At 40.8% G+C, this 21,750-nt stretch overlaps 1 protein-coding gene across 1 annotated transcript in view; it reads left to right on the plus strand.

Moving 5' to 3' along the window:
* LHFPL6 (LHFPL tetraspan subfamily member 6) overlaps nucleotides 1-21,750 on the plus strand; it is a 263,948-nt gene that overhangs the window by 236,213 nt on the left and 5,985 nt on the right. The window lies entirely within an intron of this gene.

A 21,750-nucleotide genomic window follows, 5' to 3' on the forward strand; every position in this document is an offset into this window, starting at 1 on the left:
ATGCAAACAAAAGTATAATTTTTTAAAAAAATGTTGAGCTCTTGGTGTTAGTGGGTGCTTCTCAAGCGAGGTATCCTGCTGTTGGTCTCTGTGACATTTGACATGACTAGCTTCGTTTTGGTCAGAAGTTACAAGGCTCCAATGACTCCTGTGGACTTTTTGCTTCCTGCTCAGGCAGGCCAGGCAGCTCTGTACAGTTTCTGCAGGCATCTGAGTTGTGTGCCAGAGCAGGGTTCTCCTGACTCAAGCAGCAAGTGTTTGCAGAGAGCAGCAGTTAAAGTGTCTGTCACTCAGCTCAGGAAGAGACTCGTAACACTTGATGCATTGGTCATTGCTTAGAGTAAATGGATTATTCCATTATGAGATTGCTATTTGGGAGGCTGGTTAATAGTGAGGTATTGAATATGCATTGATATGTAGGCAAATTGATGGTCATTAATGCAGCAATGATGTCCCACCTCCCAAATGACTAGTAACTGAATATTTCCAAACTTTTGACACTTAAATCCAAGCCACTGGAAGTCATTTAGAAGGTCCAGCATGAGCCTGGATTTCCTCACCCAGAGCTCTAGCACAGGAGAATGACAGGAAAGCCAGGCAGCTGCTGTGAATTCAACAAAGACCTAAATTGGGTAGGAACCCATGGAGACACTCAGGGACTTGGCTCCAAATGATGCAGGGAAACTTCTGCAGGCCAAGGGAGCCCACCCTGGCCAGTGATGACATGACTGAGCAGAGTGTTTGCGCACCCGCAAGGCAACAATAATCAGCTTTTCTGGTTACTCAGCCTTTCTTAGGGGCCGCTTTCCATCAGATAAAGAGTTTTCTGCCTTTACTCTGGAAGTAGGGAGAATGCCACATTTTTCCAGGGACACTCATTCAACCTGCCCATTCCAGTGCGTTCCACATTATCAAAATCAGAGCAGGAACACTTCTACTTTATAACTTAGTAAACACCTCTCATCCTGCTTTGGGAAAAAGGACCTCATTTTGTACAGTCATAGATTCAATTTGATCCGCTTCCCTAAGCACAGCTTTGCAGGTCCCAGATGAACCTGTGGGATAGGATTTTTCAACTTTGGTGCCTAGCTTGGTGTTTGGTATTCAATAGATTCACTTACTTCCTCAGCAAATATTTATTAAGCACATTCTAGGCATCAAAACTTGTGCCACAAACATAAAATTGTGAATAAGATAGACATGATTCTTACTGGCATGCCATATATCTGCCATCTATTGAATGGTTAAAAATTTGGGAGGGAGAATGAGAGGAAAGGAAAAAGGGAAGGAAGGAAGAAAGGAAGGCAGGCAGGCAGGCAGGAAGGAAGGAAGGAAGGAGAAGGGAAGGGAGGAGGGAGGGAGGAGGGAGGGAGGGAAAGAAGGAAAGGGAGGGAGGAAGGAAGAAAGACAACCTGCTATGAATTTTTGATCGCAGAAACAGCAGCTACCATCATGTTTCTGTATATATTTGGCCACTGATGTCCTGCCAAGAATCATGGCATCACTCGATAAGGCACTAATGGCCTAACGACCTCCCAGAAAAAAAATTACAAAACCAAGTCAGGGTAATCATTTAAAGAACCAGATACCCTGATAGGTGGAAAAAATAATGCTCTACATTCTTTTTTTCTCAAGTCTATTTTGGCTTTATTTCAGTGTGGGTCATTCCTACTCTTTTATTTATGCCTTTGTAAAGCTTCATTCAGTGGCTTGCAGAGATTTATAGCAGGGGAATTCAAGCAATTGCGGGAAAAAGGAAATCTCTTAGAAAACCTGTGGGAAATAAGATTTCTTGAGATATGGTTACAAAACGATTGGGGAGAATATGCTAGTCTCTTTTCTAAAGATTCTTCATTTTTCAATGTTGTCCTTTTATTAATTTAAAAAGAAAAAAAATATGTACCTGAGTTTGCCTTTTCAATGTAAAGTACTTAAGGACATTTAGGAAATTGAGCTGTTTCTTTCTAATTATTTTTTGTATTATATGTTCTCAACCATTATATTCTTTCCCATCATTTCAGCCAGAATATATAAAATATAAAAGATAAAGAAGCCCCTTTTTATCATTAGTGGATCTGTTGTCAGATAGTCATTCCTGAGAGCTGTGGACATTTGTAGAATGCTGTTGCCCTTGTACTAAGAAATCAAGACTGAAATAATTTTTTTGTTCTTTCGGGTTTTGTTGTTATTGCTGTGCAATTGTTTTATGTCACAGTTATTGATTATTCATTGCAGTCATTATTGATACCTGTCTCTCTTTATTCTCTCACTTCTAATTTGTGCCCTTTGTAAAGATCATAAATCATTTTAAAATCATACTATGAAGGAACAATCTTCAGTCCTTTTTTCTGAGGATTTTGTATCTTTTTTTATGTTGTTGTTGTTGTTGTTGTTGAGATGGAGTCTCACTCTGTCACCACGCTGGAGTGCAGTGGCGTGATCTCAGCTCACTGCAACCTCCACCTTTCAGGTGCAAGAGAGTTTCCCGACTCAGCCTCCCGAGTTGTTGTTGAGACGGAATCTGACTCTGTCACCACGCTGGAGTGCAGTGGCGTGATCTCAGCTCACTGCAACCTCCACCTTTCAGGTGCAACAGATTCTCCTGACTCAGCCTCCTGAGTAGCTGGGACTACAGGCGTGCGCCACCACACCCAGCTAATTTTTGTATTTTTAGTACAGACAGGGTTTCACCACGTCGGTCAGGATGGTCTCGACTCTTGACCTCGTGATCTGCCCACCTCGGCCTCCCAAAGTGCTGAGGTTACAGGGATGAGCCACCATCCCCGGCCTGTTTTTTTTTTCCTTGTCGCCTACTGCAACCTCTGCCTCCTGGACTCAAGTGATTCTCCTGCCTCACCCTCCCAAATAGTTGGGATTACAGGTATGCACAACAATGCCTGGCTAATTTTTGCAATTCTTAGTAGAGACAGGGTTCACCATGATGGCCAGGCTGGTCTGGAACTCCTGGCCTCAAGTGACCCTCCCACCTCGGCCTCCCAAAGTGTTGGGGTTACAGGCATGAGCCACTATGCCCGGCTGGATTTTATATCTTTGAAGCATTGATGTTTATATGTTCTGGCTAGTTGTTTTTAACCTCCTGATTTGGGGTCATGTTTTGGATAGGTGGAGATGTTATTAATACTTTTGGGATATCTGACGCTAAGTAAGCTACTTTGGGTTAGCAACTGGATGTTTTGATGAATTGGTAGAAGAGTTGAATGTTACGGTAACCTTTGATCTTCGGATCGATTTTAACTTAAGGTCTCCAGACCAATTAAGTGGTTCATAGTCCATCAATAGGCTTCAGAGAAATTGAGAACCTACTGAAATGCTATGCAATTTTCATAGGCTTTCGGACATGTGCTTTTTTCTGGAGAGAGTATTCATAGCTTTTTGTTATTATTCAAATGGATTCCTGACACCTGAAGACTTAGAACCTATAGTAAAAAACATTTGGAAGTCTTACATGGGAAAGCTTAGAGATCTGAACTCTAGACCTCACCTCCCGACAATCCTCAAATTCCCCCAGAAAGCCAGAACACAATTGAACCCCTTTGACTTGATTTCATTGTCTGCGAGAGTATTTGTTAAGGGATATTATACAGAAACGCACCTCTGCTTACAAGAAGCATTATGCAAATCAGTACTCCCATACAACAGTTCATTTTTATTTTTAATGACATTTTTGCCTTTTTTATTATTTCAATTTTTATTTTAGATTCAGGGGGTACATGTTCAGGATTGTTACATGGATATATTGTGTAACACTGAAGTTTGGGGTACAACTGATACCATCACCCAGGTAGGGAACACAGTACCCCCTAGGTAGTTTTTCAGCCCTTCCCCCTCTCCCACTTGCCTCCCTCTAGTGATGCCCTGTATCTCTTGTTCCCATGTTCATGTCCATGCCATGCACCAGTTCTCATTCAAAATCACATCTGTGAAAATGAGTGTTCAGCCTTCTTAGCGACTTGAATATGCTTCCACTTAGGATCTTAGCCAGTTTCATTAGTGCCGCTGTTGGAGATGGTTCTTCACAGATCCCTTGTGTCTTAGCACAACTTGTCAGCAGAGACACTCTTTTCTGAACTATCGTTTCAAAGATGTTTGTATAGTAAACAGTCTTGGAAGTAGAGCGGAGGACAGGTGTGTTTAGTGTCCATTATAATAAAAATGATATCTTTCTCTGGGGTAAATAAAGATTGAGCAGATTTGACTGCAGTCCATTATAAAAGATTCAAGTTCCCTTCGTTTGGGTTCCTCAACTGTGACACAGACCCACTATGTTTGCTGCATTCACTTGGGCTGTTTTGCGTCAGCCCCTGTGAGGTGAGGGTGACAAGGGGAGTGGACATGATAAACATGAAGCTCATGCTGCCTGCTGTGCTGTGAGTAATACAGTCCTTTATCTCTGATCCACGAGTCTCCTATCTTTTGACAGCATCCAAAAATTTGTGATAGTATAACTTGTTACATTGCAAATAGAGTAAAATATCAAACCCTTCACAGTTCTTGAGACTACTGTTACAATGCCTATAGTTCCTTGAAAAATACTTCATCATAGACAGTGATATAGGCATATTATTTAAGGGAAACCGCAACTCAAGTACATACTACAGACTGGATACTCATGGATGCTAGTACAAGTGGTTCTGTTATTCATATCTTGACTAACACTGGAAGCTTTACTAATTAGCACAGCAATGATCAAAATGGACTTTTATGGGTAGAATTAGATCTTATTAAATAGCATGATGAGTATTAAAAATGGACTTTCATTGGTGAAATTAAAGATACTCAAGATTGTGGATTGGTAGAATTCACATAAGTAGAGACATTCCCTAATTTTGCTTGAAAGAATTCAAGCATTCATCCAGTCACAGTGTTGTCACTCTAAGTGATATTCAAAATATTTAATAATCAATGTGCCATAGGTTGTAAAAAACGTGAGCTAAAACAAGTACTGGCCACATGCAGAGGTAGGCTCCCCTGGGGGCCTCCATTGCCAGGCATTAGCGCTTTGGTTTCTGGGATGTGAGGCAAGGATTCCCTAGGGTTTTCAAGGGAAGAAAAGGTTTTGGGGGATCTGGGGGCAGTGGCTGTTTACCTACAAACAGGTACATATTTTAGTATTTTGATACCCAGTACAGCCTTACTGATGCATTCCATCTGTGCCCTCACTGTTCTTGGGAATGGTATCCACAGCTTGATCATCCCTAAAGTGTTCAGTTTCTAGTCTCTGGTTTGGAAGATTTCTGGTTGGTTGTTGCCAAAGAGAACAGAATCCTGCCATGGAATCTTGCTGCATTTTCCTTAGTGGTTTTTTCCAAGAAGTTGGTCGTCCAAATACCTAAAAAGAGAGTTAGGACTTAACTAGATCCCAGGTCAGTTTGATGTTTTGTGCCTGCTTTTTGATGACTATTTGTTGAATAAGTGTCTGTATGTGTAGGAGGATTTGTTCTGAGACTTGCTTTCATTATAAGTTGGAAATGAGATTGTGGAAGAGTATCTTACCATGTCTCACACTTTTTCAACAGACTGTAATTTACCAAAAAGAGTCTCAAAGCTATACTTGACCAAATTGAATGAGGTTCATTCCCAAGAGCTACTGTACAAGCAGAAAGGGATCATCAAGGAAAACCTTTTAGATTGAGGGCAGCTAACAAACATCAAAGCAGTGCTTGCTGCAGTTCCGTTCCGGTTCTCTAGGTATGTAACTGGGTATCTAGAGAGTATATTCAGAGACTGCTTGGTGGCCAATGGAAATATAACCTGTAGAGACAGGGAGGGCAGATACATCATATCAAGATGACATGCAGCACCTCTTCACGTGGGTGTTATAGGAAAATGGCTGCAGCCATAGTTGACACGGAGGAGCAGTAATAAGAAACAGACTGGTTCTTTGCACACTCTCTTCTGGGCAGTCCGTGAGTCAGGGGAGCTGGATTTCAGGTATTTCCAACCTTTATAAATAGCAGCTACAGACAGAAACTGAAGGATAATCTTTATCACCATATACTAAATAAAGCCCGACTAGTTATCTTAGCCACCCCCACCTGGAGATCAGATTCTGTGTCAGTTCACAGTGTGAACACAAAGACCACCACTATACACTGAGCCAACGTGTTTGCTTTATCATCTTAACAGTACGTTATCTCTAAGGAAACTTTTAGGATGGATTCAGTGCTAAGGAGCAAGGATTAATAGCAGCTGTGCTAGCAGATACTCAACTGGCCAGACAAGACAAAGGGTAAACCATTTTTTGTGTGTAAGTGGCACAAATGTGTATGTTAGGAAAACTATTGGGTGGGGGTTTGAAGGGTGCAACAAACCACCATGGCACGTGTATACCTATGTAACAAACCTGCACGTTCTGCATGTGTATCTCAGAACTTAAAGTTAATTAAAAAAAAAAAAAAAAAGAATAGGAAAGAAGGAAAACTATCCACCAGGCCACAGAACAGAGGTCCATTTGATTGGTGTGATCATAAGAATTCAGAAGCCGCTCCACTCATCCTGCTGAAATGTGGTTGTGTTTCTGAAGGAGCCATGATATTTCTGTTTCTTTTGCCATTCTCCACATTGGGGGGGATGCTAAATAGGCAGAACATCTGCCACCCTTTCCATGGCATGTGCTTCCTACTGGGATTTCAGGATGGGATGACACAGGGCCTTGACTCAGTGGAATTTAGGAGGAAAGACCCTGGATGGATCTGATGGAAGGAAAAATAATTAGGTTTGGTGTGGTATGAAAGGCAAACCCCACAGGACTCTAGATAAGAGGGGAAGTGCAGAGCGTTTGTTCCTGTGCAGCCATACCCAGCAACATCACCTGGACATCTAGTTCTCAGATCTTCCAGGGCCGGTTTCTGTGATTGGCCCATCTCTACTCTCTTCCCTGCCATGTAACCCTGCCCCCTTTGTTTTATATCAGTCTCGATTCCACAAGTAGTTTACTTATGTTGACATGAAGTAGAGTCACATACTACATAATGATGTTTCAGTCAATGATGGATCGCATGTGTGATGGTGGACCCACCAGATGAGGATGGAGCTGTGTAATGGAGTAGGCTATATCATCTAGGTTTGTGCAAGTACACGCTGTGATGTTTGCACAATGACAAAATCACCTAATAATGCATCAGCAGAGTGTATCTCCATTGTTAAGCAATACACGTCCCAGTGTAAACATATATATATATCCCAATGGCCTGGTTTGTTGATGAAAAAGTTTGTTGGTTTTTGCCCACAGCTTTATAGCTTTTTGTTCTGGGTATGTGAAATTAAAAGGTAATTATGTGGTGTAAGTACCCAAAGAGTCAGGGCTGCATTTTTGGATAAGAATAACCCAGCATCGCCAGCCTGCTTTAGACTGGGAGCCAGGAAATTACAAATTATAAACAAAGAATAGGACTCAGCTACTGAAGAGAACACATTCAAGAGACATGGGAAAGCCCTGTCGGTGTCTTGGGCAGCAGTGTTCTCTTTGGGAAAGTACGGGAGATGGCTTACATCAGAGGTTGGCAAACTATGGGCCAAATCTAGTCTGCATGTTTCTGTAAATACAATTTTATGGGAACACAGCCATGCCCATTTGTTTATTTGGTGACCGTGCTTGCTATTGAACTACAATATTTACTGTCTGGCTTCTTTCAGAATAAGGTTGCCAACCCATGACCTAAATGATCCTTCTGCTAGGTCCCTCTGTCTCTAGAATCCATGATGCTGTGATGCTCTGGGTGGCAGAAGTGACAAGGATAAAGTCAAAGGGATGCAGAAATGGAGGGGTGATGCACTGGCTTTTGACAAGGCTTGAATTTAAAAGAGGCTCTGTCCTGTTCAGGTCTAATCCCTTTCCTCTAATCCCTGCCTCCCATCCCTTCTGCCTTCCTGTCTTGCCAGCAGCACTCACAGCTGGAGCTGCCTGGGGAAGACTTTGATTGCACAAAGAAATCCTGTAGTCTTTCTCTTCGGAAGACAGGCTTTGTTTGTATAAAATCCTTCAAACGTATCAGCTGCAAAAACCCCTTTTTTTCAGTGGGAAATACCGTTTTCCACATTGAATATATAGCTGCTTTACCTTGCCAGGCTGGGGAAATTTTGTGGAGGAAAATGGGCTCTGTGCCCCGATGTGTGGCCCTTGTCCTCTAGGCAGCTCCTGCTGGAGAAGATGGATGATACCCTGTTCCTTCCCCGCTGGACACAGGTCCTGCACACTCATCTACCTCCTATATTATCTCACAGGAACATTGTGTGATTCATGCTGGGATGTCATCTTTATTTAATTGATTCAATTTGTAGATTGTTTGCTCAGTTGGGTGTGGTTGGCAGGAATGGGATGAAGTTTTGTGTTAGGTGGGATGTGGCCAGAGGGCAGGAACCAACTGAGCCTCCTCACTGTGTGCTGTGCTTAACAGAGCCACACCTGCAAATGGAGTGTAAGAGGGTCATTGAGTATTTTCATGAGGAAAATTACAGAATAAAAATGGCCATTATGTGGGTGTCTGATTTTGCATGTCATATGGTCAGTACGTTTATTGATTTCTTGCTCCTTAAACTGACAAGAGTAAAAGTCCCCACTGATTTTGTATATACTTATACATATACATACACCCATTGTATTAGTCCGTTCTCACACTGCTATAAAGAACTACCTGAGACTGGGTAATTTATAAAGAAAAAAGGTTTAATTGGTGCACGGTTCCACAGGCTGTGGAGGAAGCATGGCTGGGGAGGCCTCAGGAAACTTACAGTCATGGCAGAAGGCAAAGCGGAACCAGGCACATCTTACCTGGCCGGAGCAGGAGGAAGAGAGAGAAAGGGGGAGGTGTTACACACTTTTAAACAACCAGGTCTCATGACAACTCACTCACTATCGTGCGAACAGCAAGGGGAAGCCCACCCGCCATGATCCAGTCACCTCCCACCAGGCCCCTCCTCCAACAGTGGGGATTACAGTTCGACATGAGATTTGAGCAGGGACAAAAATCCAAACCATGTCACATAGATATATTCAAATTTGTGTTGACATTTGTGTAATTCTGGTTTTGGAGTAATTTTAGATACATAGAAAAGCTATATAATAATACAAAGAAGTCCTATATTCCTTTCACCTGGATTCCCTTAGTGTTTAATTTCATCACACCAGCTTTATCAGTCCCCGCCTCCCTCCTGCCCTATTCCCTCCTTCTGAGACATGCTGTCCTCCCAACCCTAGATACTTAAGTGAGTAATTCCTAACAACTAACCTTCTCTTATCTGGCAATACAATTACCAAATTAGGAAATTAACATTGGTAAAATGCTATTATCTAATCTACAGATCTTATACTGATATATTTTACATACAGAATTATTAATAAAAGAAATGGAACTCATTTCCTTGTGCTGGGTATTGTTTGTCATGGGCTTTCTTTATGCTTATGGTTTTTGACTTGCAAAATATAACAAATGCAAAGCATATTTAAAATCTTCAGAGCCTCGAGAGCTGGGCATGGTGGCTCACGCCTGTAATCCCAGCACTTTGGGAGGCTGAGGTGGGTGGATCACAAGGTCAAGAGATCGAGACCATCCTGGCCAACATGGTGAAACCCTGTCTCTACTAAAAATACAAAAATTAGCCCGGTGTAGTGGTGGGTGCCTGTAGTCCCAGCTACTCGGGAGGCTGAGGCAGGAGAATCACTTGAACTTGGGAAATGGAGGTTAAAGTGAGCCAATATCATGCCACTGCACTCCAGCCTGGCAACAGAGTGAGACTCTGTCTCAAAAAAAAAAAAAAAAATATTCAGAGGCTCAAAATTTGAAAGAAAACAAGTTGCTTTCTTCACTAACTTCACTCTGATGTTAGAAATTGTTAAGATTTCAGAAAAGTATGAATAGTGACAGCATTAGTAATAATAATGATGGCTAGCAATGTCTTCCATCCTCTGCTGTATAATTTGGGCTCAGCACTGCGGACCCTTGTGTCAAGCCTAGCTGCTGGTCAGTATGTCCTGCCCTTTCACAGATATGAGCAGCTGTGCAAGTAGGAGATCTCAGATAGGTCTTTTCTGGTAAATTCTTGTGTTGATCATGGCCAGCGCCATTTCTTTGGGGGACAATAACTGGTACTAATAAATGGTCACAAACCTGTTATTTTCTTTTGCCCATAGTCTCTTATCTCAAAAGTGGAGCTAAAATATTTTTTGGGGGTGGGGGTCAAGAGAGACTCAACAGATTAAATAAAAACTATGGCTCTTTAGCAAAATTTTGTGGGAATCCAGAAGGGAAACTTATGCCATTGAATATAAAAGAATGTATTTGTAATTCAGAAAGGTTTTTTTTTGTTTGTTTTGTTTTGTTTTTGTCCCCTGACAATCTGAGGCCCATCTAACATGTGCTCCTATTTGAGCGTAGTGTTTGAACAGCTGACCATTGCCTCTAATGCATGTCTCTGTAGAGCTCTTTCCTTACTCCTCCCACTCCAGCTACAGAATGGATTTACCTACACTGCATAAAATTGACAAGGCTGATATATATTTTCCCATCAAAATTCACCCCTAACATATCTCCTTAGACATAGTGCTCCTCTGTTATGAGCTCTTTGCAGATACACATCTTATCTTTTCTAGAGCATAAATCTCTGCTCCCTTTGACATGCATGGTTATAGAGAGTGCTTAATGCCATAGCTTGAGTGTGTCAGTTCTTACTGATGGACACATCTGTGTTTTATCTTCTGGTTAGCTCTGTGGAGAAAGTAGGGCAAACAAAAAAGATAAAGGGAGTCTTTTAAAAAATGTCTTGGCCGGGCGCGGTGGCTCATGCCTGTAATCCCAGCCACTTTGGGAGGCTGAGGCGGGCGAATAAGGAGGTCAGGAGATCAAGACCATCCTGGCTAACACGGGGAAACCCCGTCTCTACTAAAAATGCAAAACATTAGTGGGGTATGTTGGCGGGCACCTGTAGTCCCAGCTACTCGGGAGGCTAAGGCAGGAGAATGGCGTGAATCCGGGAGGCGGAGCTTGCAGTGAGCCGAGATCATGCCACTGCACTCCAGCCTGGGAGACAGAGCAAGACTCCGTCTCAAAAAAAAAAAAAAGTCGTGTCTTCTCTTTTTGTTGAAGTGGCTCCAATACGCTAAGCTAGAACATCATACATTGAGGCACACTGTGTGCTTTGGGGCAAGGTGTCATCCATTAAGAGAGTCCAAATCCTACCATTCGGTCCTCTAAATCTGATAATAAATAACAGAACAGGTCAAAAGAGCCTTGTGTGTTAGAGTCACATTAGAGAGCAGAGCTGCAGGTTTTTTTCTTTCTCAATGTTTATTTTAGGTTCTGGGGGTACACGTGCAGGTTTGTTACAGAGGTATACTGCATGATGCAGAGGTTTGGAGTATGATTGAATCTGTCACCCAACAAGTGAACATAGTACCCAACCCATCTACCAACAGGTAGATTTTCAACCCTTGTCCTACCTCCTCCTCCTTGTATTCGCCAGTATCTATTGTTCCCATCTTTATGTACATGTTTGCCCAGTATTTTGCCCCCATTTATAAATGAGAACATGCGGTATTTGCTTTTCTGTTTCTGCATTACTTTGCTTAGGAAAATGGCCTTTATCTTGATATTTTTTTATGGCCATGTACTATTCCATGGTGTATTTGTACATTTTCTTTACCCAGTCCACCATGGATGGGCACGTGCCTTTGCTGTTGTGAATAGTGCTGCAGTGATCATACCAGGTGCATGTGTCTTCTAGGTGAACAATTTCTTTTATTTTGGGCATATACCTAGCAGTGAGATTGCTGAGTTGAATGGTAGTTCAACTCTTAGTTCTTTGAGAAATCTCCAGACTGCTGTCCACAGATTTTTGCCCTCAAATCTGAACTAATTTACATTTCCACCAGCAGTGTGTAATTTCCCTTTTCTTCACAGTCCTGCCAACACCTGTTATGTTTTTAGGTTTTTTGTTTTGTTTTGGAGACAGAGTCTCGCTCTGTCACCCAGGCTGGAGTGCAGTTGTGCAATCTCGGCTCACTGCAACCTCTGCCTCCCGAGTTCAAGTGATTCTCCTGCCTCAGCCTCCCGAGTAGCTGGGATTACAGGCGCCTGCCCTGCTAATTTTGTATTTTTAGTAGAGACAGGGTTTCACCATGTTGGCCAGGCCGGTCTTGAACTCCTGACCTTGTGATCCACCCGCCTCAGCCTCCCAAAGTGCTGGGATTACAGGCGTGAGCCACTGCGCCTGGCCTATGTTTTCACTTTTTAACAAAAGTCATTCTGACTGGTGTGAGATGGTATCTTGTGGTTTTGACTTGAATTTTCTGATGATTAGTGATGACGAGCATTTTTTCTTTCACATGTTTGTTGGCTGCTTGTATATCTTCTTGTGAGAATTATCAGTTCATGTCCTTTGCCTACTTATTAATGTGGTTATTTGCTTTTACCTTATTGCGTTGTTTAAGTTTCTTATAGATTCTGGATATTAGGCCTTTGTCAGATGCATAGTTTGTGAATATTTTCTCCCATTCTGCAGGTTGTCTGTTTACTCCATTGATCGTTTCTCTTGTTATGCAAAACCTCTTTAGTTCAATTAGGTCCTGCTTGTTGGTTTTTTTTTATTACAGTTGTTTTTGAGGACTTAGTCATAAATTCTTTACCTACACCTGTGTTGAAAGGGTGTTCACTAGGTTTTCATCTAGAATTTTTATAGTTTGAGGTCTTACATTTAAATCTTTAATCTCTCAAGTAAATTTTTACATATGGTATAAGGAGGGTATCCACTTTTATTCCTCTGCATATGGATAGCCAGTTATACCAGCACCATTTATCAAATAGGGAATCGTTTCCCCATTGCTTACTTTTGTTGACTTTGCCAAAGATAGTTGTAGGTGTGCAGTTTTATTTCTGGTTTCTCTATTCTGTTCCATTGGTCTATGTGTCTGTTTTTGTACCAGTACCATGCTGTTTTGGTTTTTGCAAATTTGTTGTATAGTTAAAGTCAGGTAATGTGATGCCTCCAGCTTTATTCTTTTTGCTTAGGATTGCTTTGGTTATTCAGGCTCTTTTTTGATTCTGTATGAATTTTAGAATTTTTTTTCTAATTCTGTGAACAATGATGTTAGTAGTTGATAGGTTGCTTTGAGCAGTATCTACCAACCTACAAAGTTGGCAGATTGCTTTGAGCAGTATGGTTATTTTAATGATATTGGTTTTTCCAATTTATGAGCATGGAATGTTTTTCTATTTGCTTATGTCATCTATGATTTCTTTCAACAGTATTTTGTAGTTCTTTTGGTAGGAATCTTTCACTTCTTGGTTATATGTATTCCTAGGTATTTTATTCTTTTTGTGGCTGTTGTAAATGAGATTTCATTCTTGATGTGGCTCTCAACTTGAATATGATTGGTGTATAAAAATGCTACTGATTTTTGTGCGTTGACTTTGTATCCTGACCTTTTACTGAAGTAATTGATGAGTACCAGGAAGCTTTTGACAGAGTCTTAAGGGTTTTCTAGGTATAGAATCATATCACCAGCGAAGAGAGATAGTTTGACTTCTACTTTTCTTATTTGGATGCCGTTTGTTTCTTTCTCTTGCCTGGTTGCTCTGGCTAGGGAGCCCACTCCTCTTCAACATAGGAATAGGCTGGAGTGCAGTGGCACCATCTCAGCTCACTGCTACCTCCACCTCCCAGGTTCAAGCCATCCTCTCACCTGAGCCTCCTGAGTAGTTGGGACTATAGGTTCATGCAACCACACCCAGCTACTTTTTACATTTTTTAAGAGAGACGGGATTTCACCATGTTGCCCAAGCTGGTCTCGAACTTCTGAGCCCAAGTGATCTGCCAGCCTTGGCCTTCCAAACTGCTGGAATTACGGGTACAAGCCACCATGCCCAGCCTGATTGGTAGCTTTTTAAGTTACCGATTCAATTTCAGAACTCATTATTGGTCTGTTCAGGGTTCAATTTCTTCCTTGTTTAATCTTGAGAGGTTGTATGTTTCCAGGAACTTACCTATTTCCTCTAGGTTACTGACTGTGTGTGCACAGAGATGTTCATAATAGTTTGTGAGGGTCTTTCGTATTTCTGTGGGATTGGTTATAATGTCCCTTTGTCAGTTCTCGTTGTGCTCTTTTGGATCCTTTCCCTTTTCTTTGTTAACCTAGCTAGCAGTCTATCAATCGTGTTTATCCTTCCAAAGAACCACGTTTTGGTTTGATTGATCTTTTGTTTAAATTTTTACATCTCAATTTTGTTTAGTTCTGCTGTGATTTATTTGTTTTCTTATGTTTGCTTTGGCGTTAGTTTGTTCTTGTTTTTCTGGTCCCACAGATATGATGTTAGATTATTAATTTGAGATCTTTCTAACTTCTTGACGTAGGCATTTCATGCTATAACGTGTCCTCTCAACACTTCTTTTGCTGCATCTCAGATATTTTGTTACGTTGTGTCTCTGTTTTCATTGATTTCAATGAATTTTTTAAATTTCTGCCTTAATTTCATTGTTTATGCAAAAGTTATTCAGCAGTAAGTTAATTTTCCTGTAATTATGTGGTTTTGAGAGATGTTCATGGTATCAATTTCTATTTTTATTTCAGTGTGGTCAGATAATATACTTGGTATGATTTTACTTTTTAAAAATTTATTGAGACTTGCTTTATCACTGAACATGTGGTCAGTCTTAGCATATGTTCCTTACGCAGATGAAAATAATGTGTATTAAGTGGAGTATTTTGTAGGTTTCTGTTAGGTCTAATTGGTCATGTTGAGTTTAAAAACAGAATTTCTTTTTTGGTTTTCTGCCTTAATGATCTGCCTAACACTGTCAGTGGGATCTTGAAATCCCCCACTATTTTTGTGTGGCCGTCTAAATCTTTTCATGGGTTTACAAGTGCTTCTTCTATGAATCTAGGTGCTCTAATGTTGGGTGTTTATATACTTAGGATAGTTAAGTCTTCTTGTTGAATTGAACCCTTTATCATTATGTAATGCCCTCCCTTGTCCTTGTTCACTGTGGTTGGTTTGAAGTCTGTTTTATTGGATATGATACTAGTGACCCCTGCTCTTTTTTGTTTTCCATTTGCAAAATACATCTTTCTTCCTCCCTTTACTTTGAGCCCATGGTTGTTATTAAATGTGAGATGGGTCTCTTGAAGACAGCAGATGGCTGGGTCTTATTTGTTTTACCCAACTTGCCACTCTGTACCTTCTAAGTGGGGCATTTGTACCATTTACATTCAAGGTTTATATTGATATGTGAGGTTTTGATCATGTCCTCATGTTGTTAGCTGGTTGTTTTATACTTGATTGTGTGATTATTTTATAGGATATGTGTGCTAGGTACTTAAGTGTGTTTTTGTGGTAGCAGGTATCACTCTTTCATTTCCATGTTTAGAGGAAGGACATCTGGTCTGATGGTAATGAATTTCTTTAGCATTTGCTTCACTAAGAAGGATTTTATATCTCCTTTGCTTTTGAAGCTTAGTTTGGCTGGATATGAAATTCTTGGTTGAAATTTGTTTTCTTTAAGGATACTGAAAATAGGCCCCTAATCTCTCCTGGGTTGTAAGTTTTCTGCTAAGAAATCTGCTGTTAGGCTGATGAGGCTCCCTTTGTAAGTGACCTGACCCTTTTGTGTAATGGCCTTTAGGATTTTTTTTCTTTCATGTCAACCTTGGAGAGTCTGATCAGTATGCATCTACTATGGCACCTTGCTGGGGTTCTTAGAACTCCTTGAATTTGAATGTCGACCTCCCTAGTGAGATTGTGGAAATTTTCATAGACTGTATCCTCAACTATGTTTTCCAAATTGGTTACTCTCTCTCCTTCTTTCTCAGGAATGCCAGTGAGTGGTAGGTTTGACCTCTTTACATAGTCCCCTATTTCTCAATGGTTTTGTTCATTCTTTTTCATTCATTTTTCTTTATCTTTGCCTGAATGAGTTGATTCATCAGACTGGTCTTTGAGCTCTGAGATTCTTTCCTCAGCTTGGTCTATTCTGTTATTAATGCTTGCAACTGTGTTATGAAATTCGTGTAGTAAATTTTTCAATTTCGCAAGTTCAGTTTGGTTCTTTCTTAAAATGGCCATGTCTTCTTTCATCTCTTGGATTATTTTACTGGTTTCCTTGGGTTGGATTTTAACTTTCTGCTGAATCTTGTTGAACGTCTTTCCCATCCATATTCTGAATTCTGTGTCTGTTATTTGAGCCATTTCAATCTGGTTAGCAACCACTGCTGGAGAGCTAGTACAATCATTTGGAAGTAAGGAGACCCTCTGATTTTCTGAACTGCCAGAGTTCTTGCCTGATTATTTTTCATCCAAGAGGGCTGGTATTCTTTAATCTTTCTGAAATTGCTGTTGCTTGGGTGGGGCTTTTTGTTTTTATATTCTTTATTTTTCTGAGGGTTTGAATGGGGTGTATGTCATGTATAGTCAATTGGCTTCATTTCTGGGTGCTTTCAGAGGCCCAAGGTTCTGTGCAGGATCTTTATTTGTGGCTAGATTCCTGTTCTTCAGCAGTGATGCGTGGTGAAAGAATTTTTGTTTGGTGGTGTAATTCAGGCTACAATCCAGTGGATGGTGCATAAATGTAAGGGCTGGCAGATAGGCTCTTACACTGTGGCACACTTCTTTCGTATTTCAGTGCATTCACAGCAGCAGTGGAGAGCTGCAGTTCTTAAGGGGAAATACTGGTCCCACCCACTGCAGTGCTGCTGTGGTGACTTAGGAGGCATCAAGATGGCCTCCTGGGATATTTTGAAAATAGACTCAATGCATGGGATTTGGGAGATTCTACCATTACACACACCTTCTCACCACCTATTCTTTTGGGGAATACTATGCAGGGAGCGCTATTCCCATTATATGCGTGTGTGCAGCACCACACCCCCAGGGCACGTCCATTAGGAAGCCCATAGAATGCAAAATAAATAGACGCCTTGGAGTTGTGTACAGGACAGCCCTGACAATCAATACAAGTTTATACTTTCTGTAATAAACAGACATAAAGAAACAAGCAAAGGAGTTTTGTTTGTGTATTTGTTTGTTTGTGTGTTGAGATGGAGTCTCGCTCTGTTGCCCAGGCTGGAGTTCGGTGGCACAATCTCGGCTCACTGCAACCTCTGCCTCCCGGGTTCAAGAGATTCTCCTGCCTCAGCCTCCCAAGTAACTGGGACTACAGGCACGTGCCACCAGGCCTGGCTAATTTTTTTTTTTTTTTTTTTTTTTTAGTAGAGACTGGGTTTCACCGTGTTAGCCAGGATGTTCTTGATCTCCTGACCTCGTGATCCACCCGCCTCAGTCTCCCAAAGTGCTGGGATTACAGGTGTGAGCCACCACACCCAGCTGTAAAGGAGCTTTTAAAAAGAGCCACGCCCCACAAACATTCTTCTCTCAGCCGTTTTACTTCTGCGTTTTCTGCCCACCAACCAAGTTTAGGTGGTCTTCTCTTTACAGGCATATGACATATCATTTTTACTGCTTGTCTCATTAAAAGTTTTTTTTTAAGACCAGGCATGGTGGCTCATGCCTGTAATCTCAGCACTTTGAGAGGCCAAGGCAGGTGGATCATCTGAGGTCAGGAGTTTGAGACCAGCCAGGCCAACATGGTGAAACCCTGTCTCTACTAAAAATACAAAAATCAGCTGGGCATGGTGGTGCACACCTGTAATCCCAGCTACTTAGGAGGCTGAGGCAGGAGAATACCTTGAACACAGGAGGAGGCAGAGGTTGCAGTAAGCGCCATTGCACTCCAGCCTGGGAGACACAGCGAGACTCTGTCTAAGAAATATATATATATATATATATATATATATCTGTATACACACAAGGATACAAGCAACAAGGATACAATCTAATATGCCTACTTCTTTTTTTACCTAAACTCTACATTTAAATATTAACATGTTAAAAATTTTAAAATATCACAGATAAAAGATATGCTGCCTGGATAAATGAAGCCAGTCAGCTTATCATGTCCTGACTCAGGCACTATGGCTACAAGGCATTCTGAGTGCTCAGCGGTGACCTTGTGGGGAAAGAGAAGTAAATGGGGATCCCATGGAGCTCAAGTTCAAGGAAAGGCACTATAAACGTGGAGGCACTATAAACATGGAGGTTTATGGCATGCAGTCAGAGGGCAGGAACTGCCTGAGTTAGTGTCCTGTGCTGCGCTTTCCAGAGCAATACAGTGAACAGTGGAGGGCGCTACTGTGGAGTGTCTGGGTGAAAATTAGGATGATATGGTGGCACCAGCCAAACTTCTGAGGGTTCACAGGCAGACAGCAGCTCTGGAGGGGAACTAAAGTGTACCCAGGAGTTGAAGCCCTTCATCAGCTAAGGCTCAGACAGAGTCAAGGTAGGGTCAAAAGCACTCAGTTTGGGACCATTTCTAGAGCCAGTTTCTCCTGCAGGGAGCATCAGTTATCTGTTCCTCAAGCAAATTTATATTAGACATCACATTCCCACATCCTTGAAGATGCATTGCCAAAGGTGCCAAGTGTGGTTTCATTGGCTCAGGAATTGGAGCTGTCAAGTCTTTGCAAGGTGCAGACCTTTAGTAATTGAAACCATGCTCATTGAACATGGGCATTGTTCAAAGAAAAACTCTGGCTGAATTGAATTTAAAGGAGTTTAGTTGAGCAATGAACAATTCACAAATGAGGCAGCCCCCCGAAACACAACAGATTCAGAGAGACTACAGGGGTGCCTCATGGTCGGCACAAATTTATAGACAAAAAAGGAAAGTGACGTACAAAAATCAGAAGTGGGGTACAGAAGCAACTGGATTGGCTACAGTTTGGTGTTTGCTTTATTTCAATACAGTTTGAACATTCAGCACTGTATGAGTGGTTGAACTATGGCTGCTGGGATTGGCCAAGACTCAGCAGTTATTACGGGTGCACACACTTAAGTTAGGTTTCATTCTTGTCTGCCTATTAAGCTAGGTTACAGTTCATCCACAAGGTTTCAAATATAGAAGTACAGAGTTATTCTTAGGCCATATTTAGTTCACTTTAACAGCATGTAGTCTTCTAAGAAGACTGGCAAATTGAAGGGGTAAGGTAAAATATGTTTTATTTTTTTCTTGGATGTATACATGCCAAGACAAGTACTATTTAACAAGTGAGGAAAATGCATTTGATTAAGATCTTTTTTATACATTATCTGAGCACAGGAAAAAACTCTGTAATCAGTTTGACCCAAGTTCCAAGTTCAAGCTTTGTTATTTATTTGAGATACCGGGTAAGTTACTTATCCTTCAGTTTCTGCATCTTCAAAGTGAGAGTAATGTTGGAAAGTATAAACAGACCAAGGATCCAAGACAAAAATTATTAAAGGAGAGACCCCTTCATAACTTGTAACCTTTCACTCGCCATCTATATATGACAGCTGTTATAGGACTATTAATTCTGTATCTCTATTCTTAGCACAAGTATAATATCTGATATCCATTCATGCCACAAATGTGTATCGGTTACTGTGATCTGGTCATCATACTGAGTGTCCGAATAGAACATTGAAACAAGCAGACAGTCACACTTGGTAGGCCCCAAAATGTTAATTGAACACATTAATGAAAAGGCAGAGGTTAAACTCCAGTGTCCTTAAAAGATGAAAAGATCTCCGGAATGCCATTGTTGTATGTAATAAGACTGGATTCTTTGTACCTCTCTTTCTGTCTCCATCACTTCCAAAAGCTATACTAAAAACTAATTTGAGCCACCCTAAGAAATCAGCAACAACCCTCCCCACCCCATCTCTACTCTGGGGCTGTCCTGGAATTCCGCCACAGTCTTTTTCTATCGACTTGGCAGGTGGCTATGGTATGCTGCTTTCTGTCCCGTTAACCTCTATTTTATCTGTCAAGAATAGTATTCCCCATTGTTGAAAGCAGCAATTTGCCAACCAAGCAAGCTTGGAGTCCTGTTTGATGGAGCATTACGGAGAGCAAAAGGGAAAGTTTAAACAGATTTGCTTCTCTAATTTCCTGAAAGGATCACAGACAAAACTTGCCCTCTGGAAAAATGCTTTCTGTTTGCATTATAATAACAAGCATTTATTGCCATGACATGGGCAGAGAGGCCATGGAAGAATGGTCCTGTATTTCCTGGTTTTATTTAGTTTTATTACTACTCATGAAAAGTATGCAGAAACAGTTTTTTTCTATGACTGTAAAACATGTTGCTAATTTCTTGTTATTGAGCACACAGGTTTTAACAACAGGATATGCTCAGAGAGAAAAATCTGTTTTTCTTTTTTCTTTGGAGAAGTTCAAGGTGACAAGCCTGTGCCTGGTAAAAAACCCTTAATCTCTCACAGAATTCTGGATGTTTTGCTTTCACATTTATAGTTTTATGAAAAAAAATCCTGTTGTATCTGGTTTATTTCATTAAACTGAAGTTCTACAAAACATGTGTGTAATATACAAGGAATGCTTCAGAATAATACAGCCGATGTGAGTGATATGAACTGGAAAGTAAGCTTCATGAGACCAAAGACTCTGTATTGTTCCCTGCTGCATCTCCAGCTTCTATAACATACCAAAACAGGTAGCAGGAGCTTACAATTTATTTGTGACTGTTCCTATCCAACAATACAAATGACAATTTCAAAGAGGGAATTTTCAGGCTTCAAGCTCTCGAACTCTAGAGGTGGTCATACCTCAACCCATCCTTTGCTTTACACCCAAAATGGGATCCATCTCTTACTTGAGCAATACTTTAACAAGACCCAAATCTGTCTGCATTTCTCCATTTCCCATCCCCTCACTCCAAGCATACTGTTCCCTGGCCCCCCACATTCACGCTTGGCTCACTCCTGAACATCTGCAGGTCTTGGCTTAGATCTCACTTCTAATTTAAGCTTCTCTTTCACTGACCTGACCACACTACATAGATCACTTGCAATATGCTGCCTTCGCATCCTGGATTTTTTCTACAAAGCACGTATCACAATTATCAGTATATAAATGTCTCAGTATTGCTTAATGCTTATTTCCTTGACTAGACAATAAGCTTCTTGATAGCAGGAATTATATCTATATTATTCCCAACAAGCTCCCAGTACCCAGTGATTCATTCATAGTTGGAGCTGGCACTCACTGAATGTTTGTTGAATCAGTGAATAAACTGAGAGAGGGAGCGAGGAAAGAGAAAAGGAAGGGAAGAAGAAAATCAAGAATCAGGGTTGAATGACAGTATTTTTTCAGATTTGCTTAATTTCTATTGATACACCTTACTCTAACTAGACTGATCTTGACCATTTTTCCTCAAAAGACATGTATGCATATGTACTTTTGTATATTTTTTGAGGCTAGTTTGATTGGTTGGCTATATCTCAGTATAATGTGTAACACTATTAAACAAATTCATATTAAACAACTTTTTGATTTAATAATTATTTTTAAAATTGCTTAGTAAATGAAAAAGCTTTCATGTCTTAAATGAAGGACTTGACTCTTTTTCTTGTAAATCACATTGAACATTAATAGCTCATTTTGGACCTTAACCGGCTGTTGAATTTTAATCCCAAATTTTGTAAATCATACACACAAACTTGCATATATATCTGATTGATGGCCATATTTTCTTATATCCTCAAACATTTTTCTGCTATTATGGTACACTCCTTAAAGATCTTTACTTAATTTCCTGCCAGTTTTCATCTGGTAGATATTTAGCCTGATACATTATCTGTTTTGTGACATAAACAAGAATGGATCCAGGTAACAATGACTAGAAATTACAATTACACCTGAGCAAGA

The sequence above is a fragment of the Trachypithecus francoisi genome, unplaced genomic scaffold (assembly GCF_009764315.1).
Source record: "Trachypithecus francoisi isolate TF-2019V2 unplaced genomic scaffold, Tfra_2.0 Contig01461, whole genome shotgun sequence".
In the NCBI taxonomy this organism is placed as follows: Eukaryota; Metazoa; Chordata; class Mammalia; order Primates; family Cercopithecidae; genus Trachypithecus; species Trachypithecus francoisi.